At 39.9% G+C, this 27,097-nt stretch overlaps 1 protein-coding gene across 12 annotated transcripts in view; it reads left to right on the top strand.

The window, feature by feature from the left end:
• The window catches only part of FRMPD4 (FERM and PDZ domain containing 4), a 900,683-nt gene that overhangs the window by 536,981 nt on the left and 336,605 nt on the right, over positions 1–27,097 (top strand). Inside the window, exon 1 of one of the 12 annotated variants that reach the window (XM_012435194.2) lies at positions 9,880–10,108. The exons of the other annotated variants lie outside the window; for them this stretch is intronic. The gene's annotated coding sequence lies outside the window, so the exon portion shown is untranslated. Of the gene's footprint in view, positions 1–9,879; positions 10,109–27,097 lie in introns of those variants that run through there. 12 annotated transcript variants of the gene reach the window in all.

The raw sequence follows: 27,097 nt of genomic DNA, 5'->3' as shown, positions 1-27,097 counted from the left end.
GCTGGAGTGCAGTGGCGGGAGCTCCGCCTCCCAGGTTCAAGCGATTCTCCTGCCTCAGCCTCCTGAGTTGCTAGGATTATAGGTGCCTGCCACCATGCCTGGCTAATTTTTTGTATGTTTAGTAGAGATGAGGTTTCACCATGTTTGGCAGGCCGTCCTCAAACCCCTGACCTCAGGTGATCTACCCCCCTCAGTGCTGGGATTACAGGTGTAAGCCACTGTGCCCGGCCTTAATTTTTTTTTAATTAAAATAAACTCAACTTTTTTCATTTTGAGAATTCTTTAATAGTTTATGACAACATGCAAGTAATTGGAACCGTGCTGGTCTGTGTCCAAACAAGGTTTAAGAAATCCTGTTTTTGAGCATAGGTTATATCATTTAACTAACTCAGGTTTCCTTTTTGTCTGAATTGATTTCAACTTAAATGCAATACATGTTTATTTGGGATTTGAGCTGGATACTCTTTCAACACTGGAGATGCAAAAAAGAAAATTTCCGAATAGAAGATGTGTAGTTTAGAATGGGAAACAGACTCAAATGCATAATTATACAATGTAAGAAGTGTTATAGGTCTACATAAAATACCAAGGTGGCCAATAACCATGGCTGTGGCATTCTGGGAGGACTTCATGGAGGAGGTGGTGTTTAATCTGGATCTTGAAAGGTATTAGGAACTTAATAGTTGGAGAGAAATAGTGAGAGTCTCATAGTCAGTAGAAACTGCCATTATAAAGCAGGTCCCTGAAGTACAAGATGCATGATAGGGTCAAGGAACATTGTTTGATGTGGGTTTGAATAGAGATCAGTAAGGAAGGCTGAGGCCAAGTTCAAACAGGCCTAGTTCCTATGCCAAAGAGTTTGGACTTAGTCACTAGTAGGAATCTAAATCATCAATTCAGAGTAGTGATTTTCTTCCTCTATTAGACAGAAATATGTGTAGCGTATATATTTTTATGTGTCGTGTGTGTATATGCTTTTTGCCTCCTCTGCAATCCTTAATGGCTCTGTTTTTTATTGGACTGTACTTTTGTATGTGAGCTTTCTAGTATTGGGTAAATACTCTTTCATTCATCACAATTTTCCAAGTTTTTAAGAAAAATCTAATCTCTTTGTGAACACAATTCACAAAGAGAATGTCCACAGGGAATTTGCTTCCAATTGGTCACTTCATTTAAAGTTTCTGAACTGGGGCCGGATGTGGTGGCTCACACCTGTAATCCCAGCACTTTGGGAGGCCAAGGTAGGAGGATCACTTCAACCCAGGAGTTTGAGACCAGCCTGGGCAACCCAGTGAGACCCCATCTCTACAAAAGTAAATAAATAAATAAGTAACAAATAAATAAAATTTTTGAAGTGGGAAAGCACATGAAGAAAGGTAACAGAAAGCAAAAGCCCAATTAATTAATTGGGAGTGATTCTAGCTAGCTACTTCACCTAGGAGGCTCATGTCAATACTCTCAGGGAAATGCAGTCCCTCTGTGCTTAGCCTTGACCATATGGAGGAGAAAACCTTACTGGGGCAACAAAACAAACTCAAAGGCAGTGCTTCCTAGAGCCGCCTGCAGCGCCGGGGCAGCGTCTCTCTCCAAGATCCAGCCTTCCAGCTGCGAAAATCTGCTCACGTGCAGAAGGCAGGGGTTTGCAGATGCTTACAAAATGTTACAAGTGTTCCAAAGATAAAAGACTCACGTGAGAATAAGGAAGGATTCTGGTGAATCCTGGCCTGTAGTTGTAGTTCTTAAAACTTTAGTCAGTGGAACATCTGGCCTTTGTAAAAGTTGCTAGAACCCAAACGTTCTTCCTTAAACATATTTTAAATATTTGTTCTCAATCGCTTGTCTTCAGGGACTTTATCATTAAGAATCTCTGGAACCCAGAAAACATCTGTATCTTCAGTGAGATATAAAAATAGACCCAGTCTACTATGTTGTCCAGGGAGGCTTACTTATTAACAAGCAGGTGATATGGTAGTATCATTGCCAGGAGGAAATCTCTCTCTCCTGATTATGTGTGCTTCCTGTTATTGGATAGGAAATGCAGAAATAGTTTGCTTCCCTTTTTGCCTTGACTACCAGGAAAGCTGTGGTTTTGTTTTACATTAAATTGCCATACACTAGCTATCTTCAGCCTAGGTTTTCTTTTGAAATTGTATCACCCTCTTCTCTATTTGAATTTTGTATACTTGTTTTAATGGTTTTATAGTATCTGTCTGTCTTAGTATAAATCATCCAATGACATTTATATTTCCCCCAAAAAATCACAATAAGGAATTGGCTACCCATATGGCATAGCCTGATGAGTATTGCTCCTGACCCGACCATAGCCCAGCCAGATTATCTGGTCACCATAAAGTCTGAGAATTATGATGGGCCAAGATACTTGAGAGGTGGGTAGAAGGACAAGAAAAGAAGCAGCAGCTTGGGAAGTAGAGGAGGAATGTCCATCATTAATCCTTATTTTCAAAACTGATTTGCTTGTGACTTCAAAAACTAAGCACGAAATTCCTACATGAAGAGTTTCTTTTGGTTTCATTTTAATATAAGTATTTCAAAAATTTCTTTGCCTTCAACTTGTTAGAATGTCATGACAATGATTGCAATCATTTAAGAAGCGCTTATTATGCTACAGGCAACCTCTAGATCTGTACAATGGTAGTTTCTGGGGAGATTAAATGTGCTACAGTATGCTAAATACTTAGCACAGTGGCTGACACGTGAGATTAACAAATATGCCTATGATAATGGTAAAGGATACAAATAGAGTGGCCACATGTAGCAAATAAAAATACAGGATGCACAGTTCAATTTGAATTTCAGGTAAACAACAAACAATGTTTAGTGTAAGTATGGATCCTGCAATAATGGGGACATAACTTATACTAAAAACTATTATCCCATGTAACATTCGGGGTATACTTATTCTAAAAATTATTATCCCATGCAATAGTTGAGATATAGCTATACTAAAAAGCGTTGTTTATCTGAAATTCGTATTTAACTGGGAATTCTATGCTTTATCAAGCAACTCTAAATGTGAGTACATGTAGAATGGTAGCTTCTGATAAGTGCTGAGATACTTCCAGGAAGTCAGCCCTGCTCCTCTGCAGAGAAGACTCACCCACTCATCATCTCCTGTGCTTATCCAGAAGTCTGGACTCCATCAGTGTTTCTTGATTTGATCCAGATTTCCTGTCTCTGTAGTCAATTTAATGTCAGCCATGGGCAGGTTCCTGGTGTTTGACATTCGCTAACTTTCAGAAGCTGCTGGAAACCTGTCAGCCTTACTCTGGTTCCTGCCAACCTTGGCTGAACAAAAGCATCACCTGAGATTCTTTTAAAAATCCTGATGGACCAGGTCACATTCCAGACCAATTACATCAGAAGCTCAGTAATATGGCCAGGTGTGGGCATTTTTAATGATTTCCATGTTAATTCCAGTGAACGCCTGGGATGAGAGCTGTAGCCTAGCCTTACAGGCCCTCTGAAGCCTTGGCTAAAGCAGTGATATCAGCTCTTCCCAGGACCTGCTGGAATGTTCTTCCTTGTGTTCTGTTCCACCTGTCACCATCCCTACTAGCAGTATTCCCTTGTCTTCCAAAGTAGCGGGATCTGATTCCTGATAATGCTGCTAAGACTAGGTGTGCTGGGTTCTCTGAGCAGAGTATGTCTAGGCATTGCCTTTTGCTGTATAGTTCTGTACATTGAGCCTCCAGGTTAATTAGGTTTCTAGAAGGATCCCAGGAAGATGATGTGTCTTTTTCCTTTTTGTCACATGCTGATGGAGCTGGTATCCCTTTCAACTGGGTTTGAGGCACTTCCTCAGAGGAGAGTGAGCTCTGAGTTGTAGAAGTGTCAGGGTATGATTCAATACAAGCAACAGTCCTGAGGTACTGCAGGGCCTAAACACCATGATTCTGGGACTGGGTCCACAGGACAAGCAAGGAGTTGATTGGCCAAACCCTGTTCTCTAGTGCCACAATGGAGCCAAGAAGTCCTTTAGAACTCTGGGGAGCAGCCCCGCTGCCTTCTCTCTTCTTGCTGCCTCACCAGTTACAGGATAGTTTACTTGTGTTTTGGTCTTCATCAGGTACGAAGTTTTAAAACCTTGTATAACCTAGCCCTTGATTTGTAAAGTCAAGTGCATGATCACAGTATGCACAACCTAATGTTTTCACTAGGCAGTTTGACCACCCAGTTTGCTCTTTGTGTTCTCTTGATTATTGAAGTTCTAACTGACTGCTTAGTGGAAAGGAAATAATTCATTTTGCAGAGAGAATATAACATTTCACATGCTTTAACCTGGGTGTTTAAAAATTCAAATTCTCCTATGACATTGCACTCCTGTTTTTGCATTTTAATTATTCTGGAGCTGTAAAGAGAATTCAGGCATTAAGTAATAATCAAATGCTGAATGCCTAAACTCTACAGAGTGGTTGCTTTTCAAAACCTCAATCCCAGATAATAAATAGTGGGAGTTTATCAAGGCAAGTAGCATATACTTTTCCTGTGTTTTGATTCAGACGTGTAACAATTTCTACCCGCTGGTTTAAATTGGCCCAGAGAACACCTTTTGTGTTAAGCCCACTCACTGCTAGAAGGAACCAGCATCAACCTGACAATAGAATAATATTATCTCCCAACTAAACAAAGCAAAGAAGCCAATAATCCAAAGCCCAAACTGCATGGTCTCCTGCTATTTTTAGATCTTGAGGGTAAAAGAATCTTCTTTATTGTAAAAATGATCCAATTAAATACGAAGTTAGCCACTGGGAAACACAGCGTTTTCTTTGCACACCATTTTGGAGACCATCATTCCTTTTACTAAAGCAGAAAATGAAGCCCACAAAGGTGGCCGCCTTTCAAAGGGGGAACAGAGGGTTCTGGGATCGCTTGGTTACCTGCATTGCATATGTCAGTTGGCAGTTCTGGCAAGCCACATCACGACCTGTATGAAGTTGCAGAAGTAGCTTGACTTCATCATGCTAAGATTACAGAAAACTTCCATCCTAACTCTGACTTAGCTCTCCCTGAATTTCTCCAAAGCCTTGAATTCAGATTGCCTTTCTTTAGGTTGGATTTCCCATATGAGTGGTCTGTAGATTTTCTGCAGTGAAATTATCCTGATTTAACAATAAAGTTGCTGTGCCTAAGTAGATTCATATTTTATAAATCTTTATGCAACCAGGAGCTGTTGATAAGTTTAGGAGTCAGGCTACCCATTCAAAAAGATATTATGTTACAGAATTTTAGACTCTGAATTTCGAGACTAGAGAGAAATGAGACTTTCTTTGAGTCTCAAATTAGAAAGCATAACCTAAAATGGGAAATCATTTCCCCAAAACCTGTAGGATCCATGCCAGAATTATTGATGTTGAGCTTGGACTGACTCCCTACCCCCGCCAGGCCCCTCACTGCATGGCCAGTTCTGCTGGTTTCTCACTAGGGTGAGGCAGGTTAGCCGCCCACCTGGGGAGCAAAACTTAAGGGGATGCCAAATATGCCGTAATCGAGATAAATAGTATTGGAAGGCAATCCTTTAAAAAATCAAAATGAATGCAAAAAAGTCCGAGATGAACAACACCTTAGTTACCATTTTAAAGAAAAGCCAAATCTAAGAGGGCTAAGACTAGGGTGAGGGTAGGAAGGCAGAGCCATGCAAGTGCAGGGTCAGAGCCCATCTTTATGTAAAACCTTGGCATTTTGACAGTTGATAGGTGGTGGTGTTTCTTGGGGGCTAGTTTGCATCCAGCTGGCGGTTTGGGTAGTCACACCACCTGTGCTTCCAAATAAAACAAATAGCTCTATCCTCCACTCCTAGCATCTCACTTAGTTCTGCTTTGCTTGCCATTAGTTACCCATTCTCCCCCATTCTACTCTAAGCCCCTTAAACACAAGGAGCTTGCCATACTTACCTCTGAATCCTCAGAACCTAGCAGAGTGTTTGCCACTGGTTTATGATATGCTTCCCTTTCTGTTCCATTGGTCTTAGAATTATCTTCCAGCCTCTGGCTGTCCCCATCCTGCCCTAGTGTCTTCTAGACTTGGCTTGTCTATTTGCAGAGACATCTGTGTCACTGGTAGGAGTTACCATCTTCACAAGTGAGCCAAATGAATGGACACAGTCTGCAAAGCAGGATGGTTGGCTTGCAGATTATCCACCCTGACCACAGGCATAGCTGGTTTTTTAGTTATCTATTGCTGTACAACAAATTATACTAATTCAGTGACTTAAATAACTCAATTTATAATCACACAGTTTTTCTAAGTCAGACGTATATGTCGTGACAGGGCTGGATTCTCTGCTAAGGGTTTTACCAAGCTAAAATCAAGGTATCAGCCAGGCTTGTGGTTCACCACTTCTAGAGCCTGGATGCTCTTCTAGACTCAGTTTTTTGGCAGAATTCAGTTCCTTGCAGTTGTAGGACTGAGGTCCTGATACTGTTGACGTGTGCCCCCTTCATCTGCAAGCCCACAGTGGTACGTTGGATCCTTCTCACGCTTTCAGTCTCTCTCACTTCTTCTGCATTACTTTTCTGCCTTTAAGGGCTTGTGAGATTATTAATACATTGGAGCCATCCATATAATCTAGGACAATCTCCCCATTTTAAGGTCAGCTGATCAATAACCTTCATTGTGCCTAAAAGTCTCTTGCTATCAACAACACCACACGCATGACACTAGAAGGTCAAGGTCATGGAGGCCTAAGTTGTACCCACCACAGCTGGCAATTTGGAAAGCATTCACATGGAGAAAGCCGATCATCTGCAGTTCCTGCTGGAGTTTCAAGGCCCAGCCATCCATGGCTGCTTCAAAGCTTTTCTTCCCAACATATTTGGGAAAATGGGAGGGAGTCAGCTGATTAGAATCACAGAGCTATTTCTGATGGGTCTGAAATCCCTCCTGTGGAATTCTTGTCTTTTTCTGGGACTTTGGCAGAAATATTTCTTTGGGAAATGGGGAAAGACATCCTGAATTCTAAGACCAAGAGCCCCATCTTCTCAGAAGGTGTGATGTATCATTCATTTCTTTGTTCCTCGATGGTAGGGCCAAGCATGGCCCATGGGAGGCATTCTAGAAATGTTTACTGGAATAAATGAATGGATACATGAATTGATCCATCCTGAGCATCTTCTATTAGGAGTTTTTGAACTGATATTTATAGTCACTATTTCCTACCAGCTGTTTCCATATGCCCTCAAATACTGGGAGGCCTCATCCGATTGTCCAGGCTCCCTGTGAGCAATCATAATCATAAAAACCTTGCTTCCCTTCTGAGAAAGCTAGATGGAACATTTGCCTGAAAATTTTCCCTCCTAATCATTGGTGCTAACATATGCATCTGTTTCTCCTTCCCTATCACCACTCATGCTCCCCAGGCTTATACTAACGGCTTCACATGTCTGTGCTATGATTAGAAACTATATTTGTATACTTAGGTCTGGCGTTGAGTCTCAGAACCGACTAGATGTTATTTTTTAACCTGTCGATTTACCAACTATTTGTGAAATATCTTACCATATTTTTAATTTCCTGTTGACTCCTAGGATGACATTTACAACTTGGATATTTATTCCCATACTATCAATGTGCGTGTATGTGTGGGCGCAGACACACACACACAAACACACACACTCTCTCTCTCATTCACCTGCACATACAGTTTCTTCATCTATGGAAGGAAAATTGGCTACAGTTTCAGAGTAACTCATTGAAGGTAATATTGCGCAGCAATTTTATGCTTGGTTTTGTACTAGAATTTTTCTTTCTTTGTTTCTTAGTGTCATTGTGTGTACCTGAAATAAAATAATAAGAAGAATAAAAATAAGCAACCCCAAGTAACTGAATCCAGAAAACAGGTGGAGAGTTGTGTCAAGCTCAGTGCAGATGTGAAAATTCTGACCATTTGAAAGATATTCGCTTTGCCATATGTTATTTATTGGGTGAATTCGAATTTATCAATTATTATTTGGCTTATAACTCAGTCTCCTATGAGTTTGGTTAGTATAACTTTCCAGAGATCTGCGTAAGCCCTGGTTAAAGTGACCAAATAGAGTTTCTTGATCTGCCGAACAGAGCAGAACTCCTTGGACCTGAGTGATGACAGTCTGCATTTCCCAAAGAAATACTCCTGCCAAAGTTCCTAGGTACTTCCTCCCAATGGGATGCTTGCTGCTTCCCCAGGGTCTCAGTCAACCTCAGTCATCTCATTCCCTGTAACAAAGGTCTCAGGTTAATGCTCCTACTGTATCCAGATGCATGCTTACCAGACTCACAGGTTGTGAAAGAAGACTCACCAGTGGCTCATGCCTGTAATCCCAGCACTTTGGGAGGCCAAGGTGGGTGGATCACCTGAGGTTGGGAGTTCAAGACCAGCCTGACCAACACGGAGAAACCCCATCTCTACTAAAAATACAAAATTAGCCGGGCATGGTGGCACATGCCTATAATCTCAGCTACTCGACAGGTCGAGGTGGGAGAATTGCTTGAACCCAGGAGGCGGAGGTTGCAGGGAGCCGAGAGCACACCATTGCACTCCAGCCTGGGCAACAAGAGCAAAACTCCATCTCAAAAAAAAGAAAGAAAGAAAAAGAAAAAAATAAGACTCACATATTTTCCAGCCTCCCAGGCCACACTGAGATTCTACCCTATATATCTAAACACAAAAGCACATAGGGCAACATAGCTACGCAAATTTAATCCCCAAACCAGGCTAGATATTTGGGGCAATTTTAAGGGGGAAAAAAGCCACTATAACAATGCTGCCTTTGCAACTCAGTCAAATGTGAACGTCACATTAGGGGAAAAATGTAAAATTAACTGTACCAGGAGAAATACTTTCCTCCACTGCTGGTAACCGGTAATAAGATGTTGGCAGTGGCCTGGTAGCCACATGTTATTATGCGATCACACACTTTTTGGACAGTAGGTTTCATTAAGGTTGTGTTTAATGTCATGGAACAAAGATGAATTAAAGCCCCAGTGCCTGTTTTCCTGGATCCATTTCGAATGAAGGACTGCAGAGCCGTTACTTCTCAGCATAAAGCTGACACACCACAATGCATCTGGTGGTCATTTTTCCCAGTCTTGAAAGTTGCTGATTGAAAGAGAAAAGAGCAGCATGACATTCTGTTCACCCAACATCACAATCACTCAGAGTATCTCCCTGGGTGCAGATGAGAGCTCACAAAACGTGCCTCTCTTAAAACCAGACAATCACAACGTTTCAGGTGTGTGTAAGTGTGTGGATGAGATGTTGGCTAGAAGTCACAGTGCTCGCAGAAGTGCAGCGGGTGCTGGCAGTGAAATGTAAGCTAGCCCTGTAATAAAAGCTCCTGGGAATGCAGAGGATGCCTTGGCATTAGGCATTCTCCTCGTGTTTCACATAAATGCATCCTGTTCTCAGGAGCTGACGAGCAGTGCATTTGCACTGGCTCATTCAAATTGAATGTTGGTAAAAGGAGAGTCCTGAGCAAACAGAACAGTCTGGCATCTTTGAAGACAGGAGCAAGGTTAAGCTATCGGTCGCGTTCTCTGCTGTTTATTAGATGTTATTTGCTGGCCTCAGTGTGCACCCAAGGTACGTTGCAAAGAGGCACCAATGGGGGTGACCGATGCTTGGATGGCACCCATGCAGTTTTGCCTGGGCTCTTTTGGGCAATAAAGTTCAAGGCTTCATTTGTGGTTTCACCTGTTGTCTTCAAGCCTGCTGGAGATAATGTTTTGCTGGAAGAGAAAACTCCTCCGGAGAGGCAGTTGGTATTGTATTTTTTCTGTTGTTGTTCTTTTCCAAGGCTACAGCTTTAACTTTGTCACAGCAAGGGTAAGGAGAGTGAGCCTGTAGAGAGCTTTTCGCAATATGCCTTTTCAATTAGTTTTAACAGGAGTGAAGCATCACCAGCAGCAGTGCTCGCTTGCTCTCTAGTCATGTGCTATGAGGAATAAAGACTCTGTAGGGCAGTGAACCTGAACTTGGCCTATTCATCCATACTGCACTGAGTGATTGCATGGAGTGGAGTCAAATGCCACTTGGGGGTGAAGAGCACTCGTCGTCTTGCATTTCTGCTGGATATATTAGGAAGGACCCTTGACGGAATCCAGTAATTAAAAGGTAAACCATGAAGTGTGTGCTGTGTGTGGGAACATGTAAGCTGAGGGGAGATTGCACGGAGAAAGAGGGAGTTGTATTTCACTTTTGGGAGGATGATGTATGTCTTAGATTTTCTTGGCCAATGGATCAGTAGAGAAAGGGAGAGATTTTGTCTTGCTGCTGACTTATGGGTCAGAAGTTGCTTTTCCACATGATGATATCTCTTCTTGTCCCCAAGGACTCAGAACTTTATTGTACTTCTGACCCTGACACAGGAGTGTTTTCAGTGAGAATCCTGGTGAAAAGCAAAGTTTTGACCACAGAGATGAATTAGTACATTCTTTTCTGCCTCTGTGTTCTTTTAGGTGAAATCTCATCTTAATAATGCATTTGGTGTTTTGAAGTAGTGTTTCTAATAGTTTGCTTTCCCAAAATCTAGTAAGAAATGGCTTTCAGAGACACAGAAACCCTGGGAAATGTGACTTTTGCCTTACATTCCTTTCTAAAGATAAATAGTTTACCACTATTTATTCCTTAGGGAACCATCTTGAGGAAAGGGTGAAGTTCTAAGTTAAAAGATGTCAACCACTTAATGAAATTTAGTACCATCTTTTGTAAACAATTTTTACATGCGTTGGGTTTAAATCAAGACTCTTTGAAGTAAGCAGTATCTTTGGCAATATAAATTCCATGCAAGTAATTGATGAATTTTGTGACTATAAACTTAACTTGTGCCTGGTAAATCTCTTGTCCACTTCTTTGAGCTCTTTTACATGCTGCATTAAAAATAGAAGGATAAGTTTTAATTAAACTAGGTATTGGATTTGCCCTCAGGGAGCTAACGTACAGTTATGTGGACATGTGAGTCCATGGTTTCCAATACACTCTTCATATAAATTACAATTTCAAAATAAGTCTGCTGCTCTTTAGATCTTCAGGGTATTTTCTTTTATCACCCTGTAAAACAAAATCTACTGAATATTTGTTTCAATGAATATTCAATTGAATAGACACATGATAATTTGTAATATGTTATTAAAATATATCCATTTTATTGATATGCGTGTCTGTGTGTGTGTATGTGTGTGTGTGTGTGTGTGTGTGTGTGGTTCATCTTTCAGAGGGCTTTTTCAAAACGTAAAATTGGGAGCAAGGCAGTTTGTGAGCAGCAGAGTTAACAAAACAGAATAAAGCATTCTTGGCATATAAATATTGGTTCTCAAAAAGAAGAGAGGTGTTCAAGTATGCATCATTCAATGGTATTTCACTTGAGAAACAATGCTGGTGATTACTCAAGGATTCATTATTTCATTAATGTAGACGTACATGTAGATTGATGTTTCAGCACCAGAACCTGTGATTCTGATCTGAGGATGAGAAGCTGGGAGTAGGGACAAAAGTTTTGAGTAGAGAATGCAGAGTCTCTGGGGGAAATCAGTATTGAAAGTTGTAGCTTCTAATGGATTCCACTCTGGTACTAGGGCTCAACTGTATGGTAACTTGGTAGGGAAAGTGATTTTCATTGGTAACACATTCTTCGATTGTTCTGAGCCCATAACAGTGTATCTTTTCCACTCTATTTTGATTATTTAATGTTTTGTTTAAGGTACAAGTTAGGTTCTTCCAAGGAATAATTTTTTTGTGAGTTTTTCAAGGTATAAATATACAGTTTATGGCAAAATGTCAAAGTAAAAAGCAAATACTTTATAAAATATGTTACTAAATTTTCAGAAATACGGTTTTACACAATGAGTACTGAGTTTAGAAAAAGGGCAAGCTCAAAGAGCAAAGCATAAGAGGACTCATAACAGTTTTCCTTCACTTTCAATTGAAATTGAAGTGTTATTATCTTCTTACCTTTAATTAGAGTATGTACAGCAGCATGACGGTAGAAAAGAGAGAAAATAAGCTGGGCCTACGTTCCAGAATATTTCAGCTAACTTGGATGAGCAATTTAGTTTCTGTCATGTGAACTATTTTTCTTGAACTAAAGCAAGTATCTGTTCTACCTGTGAAAGGTGTCCAGAGCCCCACTGGGACTGCAAGTTGCTGCAATAATCATTTCTTTGAGGACCCGACCTTGCCTTGCCTGTTAAAATAGCTGGGAAGAGTTCTGTGATGCTGGAAGTCAGGAACGCCTGTGCTTGATTTATTTCCTAACATGACTGATCAAAGCAATTGTGATATCTTATATTTACAGAGCAGCCTTTTGTGAAGAGCCCGGAGTGGTTTTTGGACATTATCTAATCATCAGAATGGCACAGGGATATAGAGAGTTCATAGTCTCTCCACTGTACGGTTGAGATGACAGAGAGACAGAGAGGTAAAGCAATTTACCTGAGATGATTCAGAAAAATGCTGACATACAGCTAGAAAATGAGCCAAGGTGAGTTCTGTGGATGAGTCTGAGGGCTTCTGTTGCCAAAGCCCAGTTGGCTCTCAGGGTACCCGCTGGAGTCCTCAGCCAAAGAGGAACATATTCCATATAAACTTTAAGAATCCCATCCCAATGACTTGTGCTTATAGGATTCCAGTAATCTGTCTGACATCTGTGATGATCAACTGGAGTGAAAGCAACAAGACATGCCTGTGGGCTGCAAAACTAGGGTCACAGAATTAGTTAATGTCACTGGAGGTCTTTACAACCAATACAGAAAACAACAGGCCATATGATTTCCTCACGTTTAGAATTGAAAAATATTTGAACCCTATCCAGAGGTCTGTGAACTGTAAAGGAGAGAATCAGGATGGTTTCTCACTCTTGATATAGAAACTATGAAACTGACTGTAAGGAAACATGCTCCTTCAGTGTTCCAACTTTTAGGTATTAAGGCAGGCCAAGCTTGCTTAAAGTTGATTAAAATTATTAAGAAATTAGGCAAAAGTGTTCTTTTTTTTAATTGCATTTTAGGTTTTGGGGTACATGTGAAAAACATGCAAGGTTGTTGCATAGGTGCATACGTGGCAGTGTGATTTGCTGCCTTCCTCCCCTTCACCTATATCTGGCATTTCTCCCCATGCTATCTCTCCCCAACTCCCCACCCCCCGCTGTCCCCCCACTCCCCACCAACAGACCCCAGTGTATAGTGCTCCCCTCCCTGTGTCCATGTGTTCCCATTGTTCAACACCCGTCTATGAGTGAGAACATGCGATGTTTGATTTTGTGTTCTTGTGTCAGTTTGTTGAGAATGAAGGTTTCCAGATTCATCCATGTCCCTACAAAGGACGCGAACTCATCGTTTTTGATGGCTGCATAATATTCCATGGTGTATATGTGCCACATTTTTCCTGTCCAGTCTATCATTGATGGGCATTTGGGTTGGTTCCAGGTCTTTGCTCTTGTAAACTGTGCTACAGTGAACATTCGTGTGCATGTGTCCTTATAGTAGAATGATTTATAATCCTTTGGATATATACCCAGTAATGGGATTGCTGGGTCAAATGGAATTTTTATTTCTAGGTCCTTGAGGAATCGCCACACTGTCTTCCACAATGGTTGAACTAATTTACACTCCCACCAACAGTGTAAAAGTGTTCCTATTTCTCCACATCCTCTCCAGCATCTGTTGTCTCCAGATTTTTTAATGATCGCCATTCTAACTGGCGTGAGATGGTATCTCAATGTAGTTTAGATTTGCATTTCTCTAATGACCAGTGATGATGAGCATTTTTTCATATGCTTGTTGGCCTCATGTATGTCTTCTTTTGTAAAGTATCTGTTCATATCCTTCACCCATTTTTGAATGGGTTTGTTTGTTTTTTTCTTGTAAATCTGTTTTAGTTCGTTGTAAATTCTGGATATCAGCCCTTTGTCAGATGGGTAGGCTGCAAAAACTTTTTCCCATTCTGTTGGTTGCCGATTTACTCTATTGACTGTTTCTTTCACTGTGCAGAAGCTGTGGAGTTTGATTAGGTCCCATTTGTCTATTTTGGCTTTTGTTGCCAATGCTTTTGGTGTTTTGGTCATTAAGTCCTTGCCTACGCCTATGTCCTGAATGGTTTTGCCTAGGTTTCCTTCTAGGGTTTTTTATGGTGTTAGGTCTTATGTTTAAGTCTTTAATCCATCTGGAGTCAATTTTAGTGTAAGGTGTCAGGAAGGGGTCCAGTTTCTGCTTTCTGCATATGGCTAGCCAGTTTTCCCAACACCACTTATTGAACAGGGAATCCTTTCCCCATTGCTTGTTTTTTTCAGGTTTGTCAAAGATCAGGTGGTTGTAGATATGTTGTGTCGCCTCCGACGCCTCTGTTCTGTTCCATTGGTCTATATCTCTGTTTTGGTACCAGTACCATGCTGTTTTGATTACTGTAGCCTTGTAGTAGAGTTTGATGTCCGGTAGTGTGATGCCTCCCACTTTGTTCTTTTTGCTTAGAATTGACTTGGCTATGTGGGCTCTCTTTTGGTTCCATATGAAGTTTAAGGTGGTTTTTTCCAGTTCTGTGATAAAGGTCATTGGTAGCTTGATGGGGATAGCGTTGAATCTGTAAATTACTTTGGGCAGTATGGCCATTTTCATGATATTGATTCTTCCTAACCATGAACATGGAATGTTTCTCCATCTGTTTGTGTCCTCTCTTATTTCGTTGAGCAGTGGTTTGTAGTTCTCCTTGAAGAGGTCCTTTATGTTCCTTGTTAGTTGTATTCCTAGGTATTTTATTCTCTTTGTAGCAATTGTGAATGGCAGTTTGTTCTTGATTTGGCTCTCTTTAAGTCTGTTCTTGGTGTATAGGAATGCCTGTGATTTTTGCACATTGATTTTGTATCCTGAGACTTTGCTGAAGTTGCTTATCAGTTTCAGGAGATTTTGGGCTGAGACGATGGGGTCTTCTAGATATACAATCATGTCATCTGCAAATAGAGACAATTTGATTTCCTCCTTTCCTAATTGAATACCCTTTATTTCTTTTTCTTGCCTGATTGCTCTGGCTAGAACTTCCAGTACTATATTGAATAGGAGTGGTGAGAGAGGGCCAAAAGTGTTCTTATACACTCATGAAGTGTTATTCTCTTTCCTCTACTTTATTAAGGGTTTTTTTTGAGGCGGAGGGGGGAGAAATTTTGTCCTAGTTACAAGATAAGAATATGATTTTACATATAGTTGCAAATGTATACCAAAGTAGTTGCATCTTAGCATGTTATTTAGTTTCACATGCAGGTGGATGGCAAGCAGGACTTTCTAGGAGACCATTACAACTATGGTCAAATTATAAATGGACTGCTGACATGATAATCCAGAGATAGAGTCTGGACAGATGGATCCTAGAAGGAAGATCTGCAAAATATAGTAACTATACCAGGGGATGAGATCGAATAATCCGTAAGAGGATCTTCACCCATGGGCTGGAACCCAATGGTGTGCTCATGTGCTGCCTCTGAATCTGAACAGGTGGGGAAGCATGCTCAGAGGAAGGCAACATAGAAACAGAGCCACAGGGGAGAGTGGACCAGGCTTGAGACTTTCAGAGAAGGAGAAAGACCAAAGGACTGGGGAAGAGCAAAAAGACCTGATGGAAACTGAAGGAGCACAAAGAATCCCTACAGACACCAGTGCTGAGAGTCAGGGGCAGAAACACAAAGTCTGGTGGTGAAGGCAGCTCTTTGCACCCAAGTAGAAAGGCTTATGTGAGAGAAGAGAATTTCAGTAAGCAGAACATAAAAGTCCCTGATTAGTCAGTTTTAAAGGCTGCAAGGAAAGCTACAAGAGGTGCTTAGGAGAAATGGATAAGAGAGAAAGGAACCTCTTTTCCTGTGAACATGGGTGCTGAAAAACATAGGGGGTAGGGAAAATGGGGTAACCCAGAAATAGAGGAGAGAGATCCAAAGGATTGCTCAGCAGAGAGGTGTGATACTGGCAGGGCTGGGAGGTGGAGAGGGCTCAGAGGAAATGCTGTGAGTGTCCACAGTGGATTATATACTTGGGGATGCTGACCCAGAGAAGCTGGGGGCTTTTCTTACCTACACTTGGTGACTGTCCTAGCATAGCGTAGCGAGCAATAATTATTTGCTGAACCAAAGCAAAACTCAGTGCTTGGTGTTGCTTACATACGATGGCCCATCTCCCTTCTTGGGCAGTCCTCAGGACTACTAAGGAATATGGGGAATAACTTGCCCAGCATCTCCAATTTTAAAATTTTGCCCACTGCCCAGCCCCAGCATTCCCTATCTCTCAGCCTTGTCTTAATCAGAAGCACTCACCACCATTTGACATACTATATGTATTAACTGTTTGTTAAACATGAGAATGGAGGTTCCTTCCTGGTAGCAATTCTGCTTTCTCTCCAGAGCCCAAAACAGGGCTGTAAACATAATAGAGACTCAGAAAACCATTGTTGGATGAATGGCTTGCTCCTAATTCATCTTGTTTATAGCCCTTCTCTGGAACTTTTCCCATAGAACTGGTATGACTTATATTCTGTGCTCCACCCCCTGCCCCAAACAGGGGCGGCAAATTATATCATACTAGTTTTTAAAAATATTCAGTGAGTAGGATAGCTCCTTACATCTGTGTAGGTACTTAATAAATATTCACAAAACTGAGATTATTCAAAAAATATAGGGCATGATTTCCATCCTTAAAACATAAAATGTTATAGTCAGACTCACTGGGGCATAGCACACAGACAGAAATTTTCCTAATACTAAGAGGATATATTTAAACTAATGGTTCTCAAACAAGGGAGATTTTGCCACCTTCCCCCTACCCTGGGGATACTCTGGAAACATCCCAAGACATTGTCACATCTGGTGGGGGTTGTGGGGGTGGCTAAAAGCTAGGGATGCTGGTAAACCTCCTAAAGTGCACATGACAGCTCCCACCACAGAGAAACATCTGGCTCCAAATGTCAATAATGCCAATGTTGAGAACCCCTGATTTAAAATGAAACCCTTATCACATTGTTTTATAATGATTATTTTTCATCTCTATTTTCCATTGAATTCTGTCATGCCTGTGCTACCTGAGTTCAGGACAACACCTAGCATATATTACGTTTTTAATAAATGAGAGCAAATTGATGAATGAATGAATGAATGTTAATGACGCCAGTAAAGGTGCTCCAGGATCCTCTTTGAAACAACAGTCTATTTAGAAACTGCATTTCTAATCAAAGCCTTGACATGAACTAATCGATAGGGTCAATGACAAGTTGCAGAAGCAGAGACACAGCAGTCACACATTCTTATCTTTATTGAAGAAGTCCACTGAGCCTGATGTCATGGAATATTAGCACTGAAGGGGATCCAAGAGGTCATTCACTTCAACCCTCTTAAGTTACAAGTGAGGCCCAGGGAGATGAAAGGACTGGCCTAAGGTCTCACAGTTCGATGGCAGAACTGGGAGTAAAATTCTTTCTAACTCATAGTCTTGGCATGCTTTCATGGTGCCAAGCTGCCTCCATTATATCAGCCTCGCAAAAATTGGCACGATGGATTGTTGTGTTACATGATATACCACCCCCAATGTAGCACTGAATGTAACACATACAAATTATATCTTTATTGTATTGTAGAATTTGACCTTGAATTAATAAGCTAGGCATTACCATCATTAATATAGAATTTAAGGCCAAGTGTGATGGCTCACACCTATAATCCCAGCACTTTGGGAGGCCAAGGTTGGTGGATCACTTGAGCCCAGGAGTTCAAGACCAGCCTGGGCAACATGGTGAAACCATTTCTCTACAAAAAAAAAAATGCAAGAATTAGCCAGGCTTGGTAGCCTATACTTGCAGTCCCAGCTACCTGGGAGGTTGAGTTGGGAGGATCGCTTGAGCCCAGGAGATAGAGGCTGCAGTGAACTGTGATGGCACCACTGTACTCCAACCTAGGCAACAGAGCAAGATGTTGTTGTCTCAAAAAAAAAAAAAAGAATTTAAAATAATGGAATGTTAGACCTGGATGAAGTCTTGATAACTGTCTGGCAGACCCCTGTATCCCTGGACAAGGAGGAAGGAGATCAGAGATCAAGAGTTTTATCCAGAGTCATAGAAAGAGGTCACTAGATCTCTCTACTCCGTGACCTTTTCCACAATGGGATGTTTTCCTAAAATTAGTTGCAAAGAGTATTACAGGAAAACAAGGTTATACCTTCAGATAAATTTAGAAAATGCAAGGGTAAACAAAATAAGTAGGTATATTTGCCAAAGGACATCCCAGAGTTTTACATATATTCTTTACCTCTCTAAGAAGGAGATGTTTTGCATGGTTCCTCTAAAAGTTATTAATCAGAAGATAATTTATAATATGCACCAATGTTCCTCAAAATATAATTTGAAAAACCGCTGTGCCACTTCTTCCAACCTATTTAACTGATACAGAAATTAAGCATCAGGCCTGCTTAGATTTCAGAGGGACTTTTAGGTAGGCTTTGGATGGCTGATGTCATTTTTTTTTACCATATCTTTTAAGAAAGCTGTCCAGAGGAGTTTGATTCTTTATGTTCTGTTTCTCATGGAATGTTTGCCAATTGTAAGTCACGGTTTGGGAGTTGTTCCTGTGACAAGTCTTGCAGAAACAGGTATGGAAGCACTGTAAAGTGGAAAGACACCAGGCTAGAAGTTGGAGGGTGGTGCCTTGGCAAATCAGCTAACATCTGTTGGTTATCAGTGAAACTGGACATGACCTGAATGGCCTTAAGTGCAGAATTTCAGTGCAATCACATGAGATTGTGGGGCTAGGCAGTTTAAAGAGCATACTAAGAAATTCTGTGTTTCCCATCCTGTCTATGTGATAGAACCTTAGAGCAGCTTAGTGTAGAGAGGCCAAGTCCCTTTCTGACCTGCTGCCCATGATCCCACACTGCTGAGAATACAGATCTTAATCGGTAATACTGAGGGGACAAGGTCATTCCTTCAGTTACTTTGTGTAATTGTCACAAGGTCAGTAATTTATAAGAAAATCATTCCCAAGTGGAAACACCAATCAACAAAAACTTGCCCTTTGCACATTGAGTCTTAGAGAGGAAACTGAACTACACCAAAAATTGTATATTTCACAAATATGTTTACAACAACAGCCTTTGGTGAATTTTGAGGAAAGTATATTAATATGTAATTAAATACAATGAAAAAGAAGGAGAATCAAAGAGGTTCTAAGAATGATTTAGATTGTCACTGAGCAAAATGGTAGATAAAAACCTGCACCTTAACCCACGAGTAAAGCAGTCTGAAGAGAAAGGGGGACCTTGTTTGAAAAAGCTGTTCCGAGGAGTTTAAGATAGTGCCTTGTTTTTCTCACAGTAAGTTTCCTCCTAATTGCAATGCAAGGCCTTTAAAATCATTCCTTTGACAGTCCTCTCCGGCATTTGGAATGTGCACAAATAAGTAGAACTCCACTTTCAGGTGAGCTTTGAGCTGACCCATCTCTTGCTTCTCTTCATTGAACTTGAAGATTTTCAAGTTTCCCAGGATCAAAACCTTACTTAGGAAATCACATCAAGAACACCCCTATCTGCCTCATAATTGGAAACAAATCCCAACCCTTCCGAGTGAAACAAGGTATTCAGAGTTAAATCTCATAACATCTGGAAGGAGCTCAGTGCTGCTGAAATTTCCACCAAGTGAAATGACCCTCTCAAATGATGAGGTACAAAGCAACAACCTATTTCTGTGGAAAATTACATGATAGAGAAAAGCTTGGGAGAGTTGGCACCCAAATATAAACTAAATGGTTTATGCAGTGGGTGAACAGAGGAAAATTTATGAGCAGCCAAGGACGAAAGTGTGAGGATGGATTGATTAGGAGGGACTTTTTCTAATTCTTGTGGTTCAGCCTTGAGTTTGATAGATGAGCTCCTCAAAGCATTCTGGGGTCTATCTAACCCTCTCAGAGTCTGTACGTCATGGCTGACTGCTTGTTCAATTGGTACACTCTTTACCTATTCAGTTTGCTTCCAGGAAATAAAAGAATCAGAATGAATGATCTGCTCCTCTGCTTGTTTTACCGTAGCCAACTCATCATCATCTTTGCATGAAAATGCCTTAGCAGTTCTTGTGTGTTTACCTAATATGTCACTGGCTACAAAGGGGCTGGCAGTGGGTGATAGAAAAAAGAGGTGCAGCTTGAAGGAAAAAGGCTTTTCATCAAGAGTAATAAATGGAGATGATGATAAATATATAAAAGAGCAAGAATTTTTCATCACAAAAGGAGATTGTAATAAAGAGTTGTAGCTAGTCTTACGGGGCTGGTTGGGGGCTAGGCAGAGAGGCTGACCCTAAAGAATCATTACAGAAAATTTGTTTTTTGTTCTCATCCATATCAGAAGAAAACCATTTGCTGAACAGTTAATAGTTATACTAGAAAGAAATGAAAGTATGCAATTATTGGCAAACAAAACATAAAGGAAAGGTTTTTTCTTATTTTATTGAAGGCTATTTTTCTTTAATGTATATAGTTTTAACTTTGTGTTCATGGATTGCTCTATTTTAATTACCAAGTTAAGAACATCTTAAAACAATAGGGAAGCCATCCTTTCTTTGTCTCTGAGTGAGATGAATGTCTAATGTCTAATGATATTAGGAAGCTTTTTAGTAACAGAATTTGCAAATGAAACCTTCATAAATATTTTTCACTGTTGTGGATCCCATGAACATTCTCCGGGGCACAGATATGTTAAAATTCAGTTAACACTATTTCAGGCAGACCTGGTAATTAAAGGCTGTTTATTTCTATTTTACGGCATTAAATCTAAAGCCTCTAAGAAATTCTAAGACAGATTAAATAATGTCAGAGCAACTGCCTGAAAGATACTCAATGGAACACTAGTCTTATTGATTATAGAGTGAAATGAATCTCACTCAGAGGCAGGAAGAAAAGTTATGTCGATGAAAAAAGCTTTTTAATAAGGTATCATAATTGAAGAGAAGTTGAAATCAGGTAAATAAGAAATTCATAATTAAAATGAATTAATCATGGATCAACATCTTGCTGGGAATCTCTCTTGTAAATGAGACTTAATAAAAATGATATTAATAATGTAACTTCTAATTTGACATCCATGCATCAAGTCAGGAACTTCTTTTGTTTTTTTCTTGTAAGTCTCTGAGGACTAGATGAGCAGGATGGTATGTGATAGAAGATAAATTCTGAAATCCTAAAGTACTTTCTGTCCCTTCTCTCCCCTTCCATTCTTTTTCAGGCATGCAATAGATTTGTCTTAGCACATCTGAGTGCCAGTGTCTATGTCTGTGAGTGGTGCAACTGGCCATTGACCACCTCAGTTACCATTGTGGCAGCTCTTCCTTTGCTAGCCTTACCTCCAGGGTATGGGAATCTTAAAAAAAAAAGTAGTAGTATAGTTATAGAGTAAAATACTATACAGTGATGTCAAGAATGAACAATAGTTCATATTTGAGGGAAAGGAGCCAGATAAAGATACACACACACACACAAACACACACACATACACACAGCGTGATTCAGTTTATATGAAGATTAAAAACAGGTATAATTAATCTATGGTAACGGAAGTCAGAATAATGAAAACTTCTGGGGAGAATTGGGTATTGACTGGGAAGGCATATGAGGGAAACTTCTGGGTGCTAGATATCTTCTATATCTTGGCAAGGGTGTTAGTTACAAGGGTCTATACATATGCAAAAACTCACTAAGCTATACACTTACCACTTATGTACTTCATTGTATATACTAGATTTTAACTCAAAAGTTTAAAAAAAGCAATTCACTTATTTAGATGCAAGATATATTCTTTAAAAACTAAAAATAGGCCGGGCGCAGTGGCTCATACCTCTAATCCCCACACTTTGGGAGGCTGAAGCAGGCAGATCACAAGGTTAGGAGTTCAAGACCAGCCTGGCCAATATGGTGAAACTTTGTCTCTACTAAAAATACAAAAATTCGTTGGGTGTGGTGGCGCGTGCCTGTAGTCCCAGCTACTCAGGAGGCTGAGGCAGGAGAATTGCTTGAACCCAGGAGGTGGAGGTTGCAGTGAGCCAGCCACTACACTTCAGCCTGGGTGACAGAGCGAGACTCCATCTCAAAATATTTAAAAAAAAAAAACAAAACTAAAAATAGAACATCTATGTGATCTGGCAATCCCACTTCTGGATGTTTACCCAAAAGATTTGAAATCACTTTGTCGAAGAGATGCCTCCACTCCCAAGTTCATTGCAGCAGTATTCACAATAGCCAAGTTATGGAATCAACCTATGTGTCCATAAGTGGATGAATGGATAAGGAAAAGGTGATATATATACACAAAGGAATACTACTCAGCCTTTAAAAAAGAAGAAAATCCTGTCATTTTTTACAACATGGATGAAGGTGGAGAACATTATGCTAAGTGAAATAAACCAGGTACAGTAAGACAAATACCACATGTCTTCACTTACATGTGGAATCTAAAACAATTGAATGCATAGAAGCAGAGAGTAGAAGAGTGATTATAGGGGCTAAGAGGTGGAAGGAACAAGGAGATGATAGTCAAAGGGTACAAAATCTCAGACATGAGGAATAAGTTATTTAGTGAGATATATTGCACAGTGTGGTGAATATAATTAATAATAGTGTATCATACGTTTCAAAATTGCTGAGAGTGGCGGGGCATGGTGGCTCACGCCTGTAATCGCAGCACTTTTGGAGTCCAAGGTGGGCGGATCACCTCAGGTCATTAGTTCAAGGCCAGCCTTGCCAACATGGTGAAACCCCGTCTCTACTAAAAATACTAAAAATTAGCCAGACATGGTGGCCCATGCCTGTAATCCCAGCTACTCCTGGGAGAATCGCTTGAACCCGGGAAGTGTAGGTTGCAGTGAGCTGAGATTGTGCCACTGCACTCCAGCCCGGGTGACAGAATGAGATCCATCTCAAAAAACAACAACAACAACAAAAATTGCTGAGAGTAAATTTCAAATATTCTCACAGCAAAAATGGTAAGTAGGTAATGGATATGTTAATCAGCTTGATTTAATTATTCTACATTATATTCGTAAATATAACATGTTATAGCCCACAAATATATACAATTATAAATGGTCAATTTATGATTAAAACATTAAAAAGATACATTGCAGTGAATGTATAGAAGAGTTTACTTTTCAAACAAGAAAGGATCACTGAATTGTAAATACTATTATTTTGTATAATTAACAATGGTAGCTGAGACCCTTGCAAAATACTTAACATGTGCTGGGTACTGTCTCATGTGTTTCCTCATTGATTTCTCAGGAAGGCTTGCAAGATAAGCAATCACATTCCCATCTTCTAGATTTCCACCAGAATAGTTAATCTTTTGATGTTATGTAGCTAATAAGTGTGACTGTGCTGAGATTCAACCCTAGCTTCATCTGAATCCAGTTGCATTACGAGACCTAATGAAATTGTGACTGCAGTAGAAGGCAAATTGAAGATGGAGTTTGATGAATCACTAGCTTTGGTTGTTGTAGTTTCTAGTCTTTCTAGAGTAGTTCTAAGGCAGTTAACGTGAGTACCAGGCTGCCATGTTGAACTTCAGCTTTGTGATGGAGGAATAAAGTCATGAAGGGAATCAAAAGTAGTTTCCCAAAACTTGCGGCCATTGTGGTTTTATTTATTTTCAGTCTGAGGAGAGAACTTGTCGATGGCATAAAAGAGAGAGTATGAATTTCAAAAAAAAAAAAAAAAAAAAGAAAATTCCTAAGAAATATAAATTAAATAATTTGTAAATATTCCAGATATGAAGTTTTTCTATTTACTTGGTCATGATCCCTTTTAACTAGCTCTAGTTTAAACCAAATATTTGTTTGTGAAATGATCAGTTTTGCTGTCAGTTCTTTGCCTTTAACAAAATATAAGATTTTTGCTCAGTATATAATAATCTGCATTACTTGTGCTCTCCAGAATGCTTGATGTACTTAGATGGTGCAACAAAATACGTTAACTTCACTATGGGTCATTTTCTGTATCACCCTTGAATGGCAAAATGGTGGAATGAGACTGAGTTCTTAGCAATCACATTTAGGACCTTCTTACTGCAGAGAAGGCTGGAAATTGATGCCCCCAAAGGCACAGTACTTTGTTTATGGCTATATTGCTTAGGAGTAATGACACGAAATCTGACATTACCTTATGATGTTTATCACTTTTTTTCTGGATCTGTGATGAGTCACTCCATCAATATGGCCAATGTTTAGGGTCCAGTAGCCAAGTCTTATATATCTTTCCTAAATCCTTTCCTAATTTGCTTTCTACTCACAGAATTCTGATGTCAATGTAGTAGTGGCTGAAGAGGTACTTTAAAATGTAATCAAGAGAGTGTTGATGTAAATCATCTATTAAATTCATTCCCCCTTATGTCTCAATGACTTCATTGTTGTTCAGTAATCTCTGAGGTTTTCAGATCAACATGGGAAGCAGTATTGGTATTGCATAGAGTCAGTCCTTTGGAATAGAAGGCCTTTAAAAGATTTACAATCCAAACCCCTTATCTTAGAGCTAAGCCCCTTTTAAATATAGGATCATAAACTTCTTACAGAACACTTATTAAGAGAAACATTTGAATTCTTTTCATAAGGAAAATACCCAAGAGAATAATATGCTTACTAAAGAGTCATTACTTCCCACCCACCCCCATCTCCTTATTGATGTGCTTAAAATGGGGAAGGGGAGAGGAGAGGAGGAGAATAGCACAAATCAGACTCCTGACATTTAAGATGCTTTGTTGTCAAGAAAGAAATAGCTTCTCCAGGGGCAATGTCCCAGACAGAAGTTAATGCTACCCACAGACATCTATGAAAAATGAGACCACAGCATGGTGCACTGTACTTTCAGAACTCATCGGCTTTCAGTGATGACTGTAAGCAAATTAGAAAAGGAGCCTTTCTGGTTATTATCTAGGTTCACTCACCCTTGCAGGACATTAGTCTCTCAATACAGCCCCTTATAGAATCATAGCATTTGAGAGGCAGGAGAGCCTTTAGAAGTCATTTGGTATCTGGTCCTCATTTTAGAAATGAGGAAACTGAGCTACAAAGAGGCGAAGTAACTGACTAGCTGGTGCAGAGCTCACTGGGAAGCCACATGCTTTGACTTCTGCACCAGGGCTCTGTCCTCCCTGATGTCACTTTGCCATGTGCTGAAAATATCTGGAGCTACCTAGGTGAGCTCCTCAGAGTTGAGGAGCATCTGGATAGAGCAGGAGCACAGGGGCCTCACCCACTCTCAAGATGCAAAACTAAAATTTCTGGCTAAGAGGAGTATTAACTTGAAACTTGGTGAGTCCTGACCACTGCTTCTTATCCCTGTGTTCTAGCTGCATGAATTTCCCAAGTAAGGTATTAGTAGACTTTAGGCCAGCTTTGTCAAATAAAACTTTGTGCTGCGATGGAACCCTGTGCTAATAGCTACATGTAGCTCTTGAGTGCTTGAAATCAATAGAGCTGTGCAACTGATGAACTAAAGTTTTAGTTTTATTTAATCTTTTTTTTTTTTTTTTTTTGAGATACAGTCTCACTCCGTCACGTAGGCTGGAGTGCAGTGGTGCAGTCTTGGCTCACTGCAACCTTTGCCCCCTGGGTTCAAGCAATTCTCCTGCCTCAGCCTCCTGAGTAGCCAGGACTACAGGTGTGTGCCACCATGTCTGGCTAATTTTTGTATTTTTAGTAGAGATGGGGGTTTCACCATGTTGACCAGGTTGGTCTTGAACTCCTGACCTCAAGCAGTCTACCTGCCTCGGCCTTCCAAAGTGCTGGGATTACAGGCGTGAGCCACCAAGCCTGGCCAATTTTATTTAATCTTAATTAATTTAAATTTAAGGAGCCACATGTGACAGATGACCGCCATCTTTGAGAGACCTTCTTCTCCCCTTCCCATGTCTGTGAATTTTCAACTCAGGTCTAAGTGTCTGCATTATTTTCTTTCTGCTTCCGATGCCCTAGAGATAAGACCAACCTATTTAAGCTAAGTCTGGATACAGTAAAAATACTTTAAATTATTTTTGATTCCACTTCAAGGTGCACTTCCTTCATTTTTGAAAGTAACAAACTTAGAAATTCATGGATAAGAAGGTAACAATTACATCAATGGGTTTGAAGGACAGGGAGTGCAAATCCAGTTTAGAAGTGTTCGAACTGTCTTCTTTGTGTCTTCTACCTCTGTCCTTCTGTGCTTTGATTTGTCCACTTCTTAAGAAGAAATAAAGTACTACTAATAGAATTGCCAGATTTAGCATGTAAAAATACAAGATGACTTGCATGTTTGTATGAAATTCAGATTTCACTGGGTGTTCTGTATTTTATCTGGCAACCCTATTAATCTGTTCTTAAGATATCCATTCTACCCCTTTTTACTTCTTTCTGTTACTTCAGGGAGAAAGAAAAAATAGAAAAAAAAATCTTAGATATTTTTTCATCATCTTTTATGTTTCATTTCTATTTCCCCAATAGAATTTTCTTGACCATAGAGGTAATTTTTAAAAAGATGATACATTATTAATCTGAATTAAGATAGACTTGGCTTATCTTGCCCTCTGGGTTGGAAAACAATTAAGTTGGTATTGAACTGAAGTGTAAAGAACTGTAAATTTCTAAAGAGTCATTATATTCTACTAATGTCCTTTCTAAATGGGTTATGTGTACAGAGGCCCCATTTTTAAATAACCAAATCATTGATCTGTTTTTAAAGCAAGAGCAGTTTTCTTGTTACTGCTGCTTTTAGAACAAATATACCCGGATTTTCAGGAAAACGACAGAAGACATTGTCTTTTGACTAATATCTGTCTCCAAAAAAATTGGGAATTTGTACATATTTTTTTTCTCAAGTAATTCATTAGTCAGGATAGCATTTTCACCTGTGAAGAAGTACAAGGTAATAAAGTATTTCTCTTCAGAGCTACTCAGATGCATTTTTTAAAATAAGAGCTCTTAAGAGAAAATCTTAGCCACTTGACTACTTATGAAAGACAGAAACCTCTAGGCATTCTGTAAAACTTGAAGTTAAATCACCATATATGTGTGATAATAAGAATAGGCAGTTGTGTTGACATAAATATAAAAATGTCATGACTTATTTTGCCATCCCTG

Source organism: Aotus nancymaae, unplaced genomic scaffold (assembly GCF_030222135.1).
Source record: "Aotus nancymaae isolate 86718 unplaced genomic scaffold, 86718_ANA_hifiasm-v0.15.2.pri h1tg000058l, whole genome shotgun sequence".
Lineage (NCBI taxonomy): Eukaryota > Metazoa > Chordata > Mammalia > Primates > Aotidae > Aotus > Aotus nancymaae.
The sequence above is the reverse complement of the archived record's forward strand: the minus strand, read 5'-3'. Positions and strand labels throughout refer to the sequence as shown.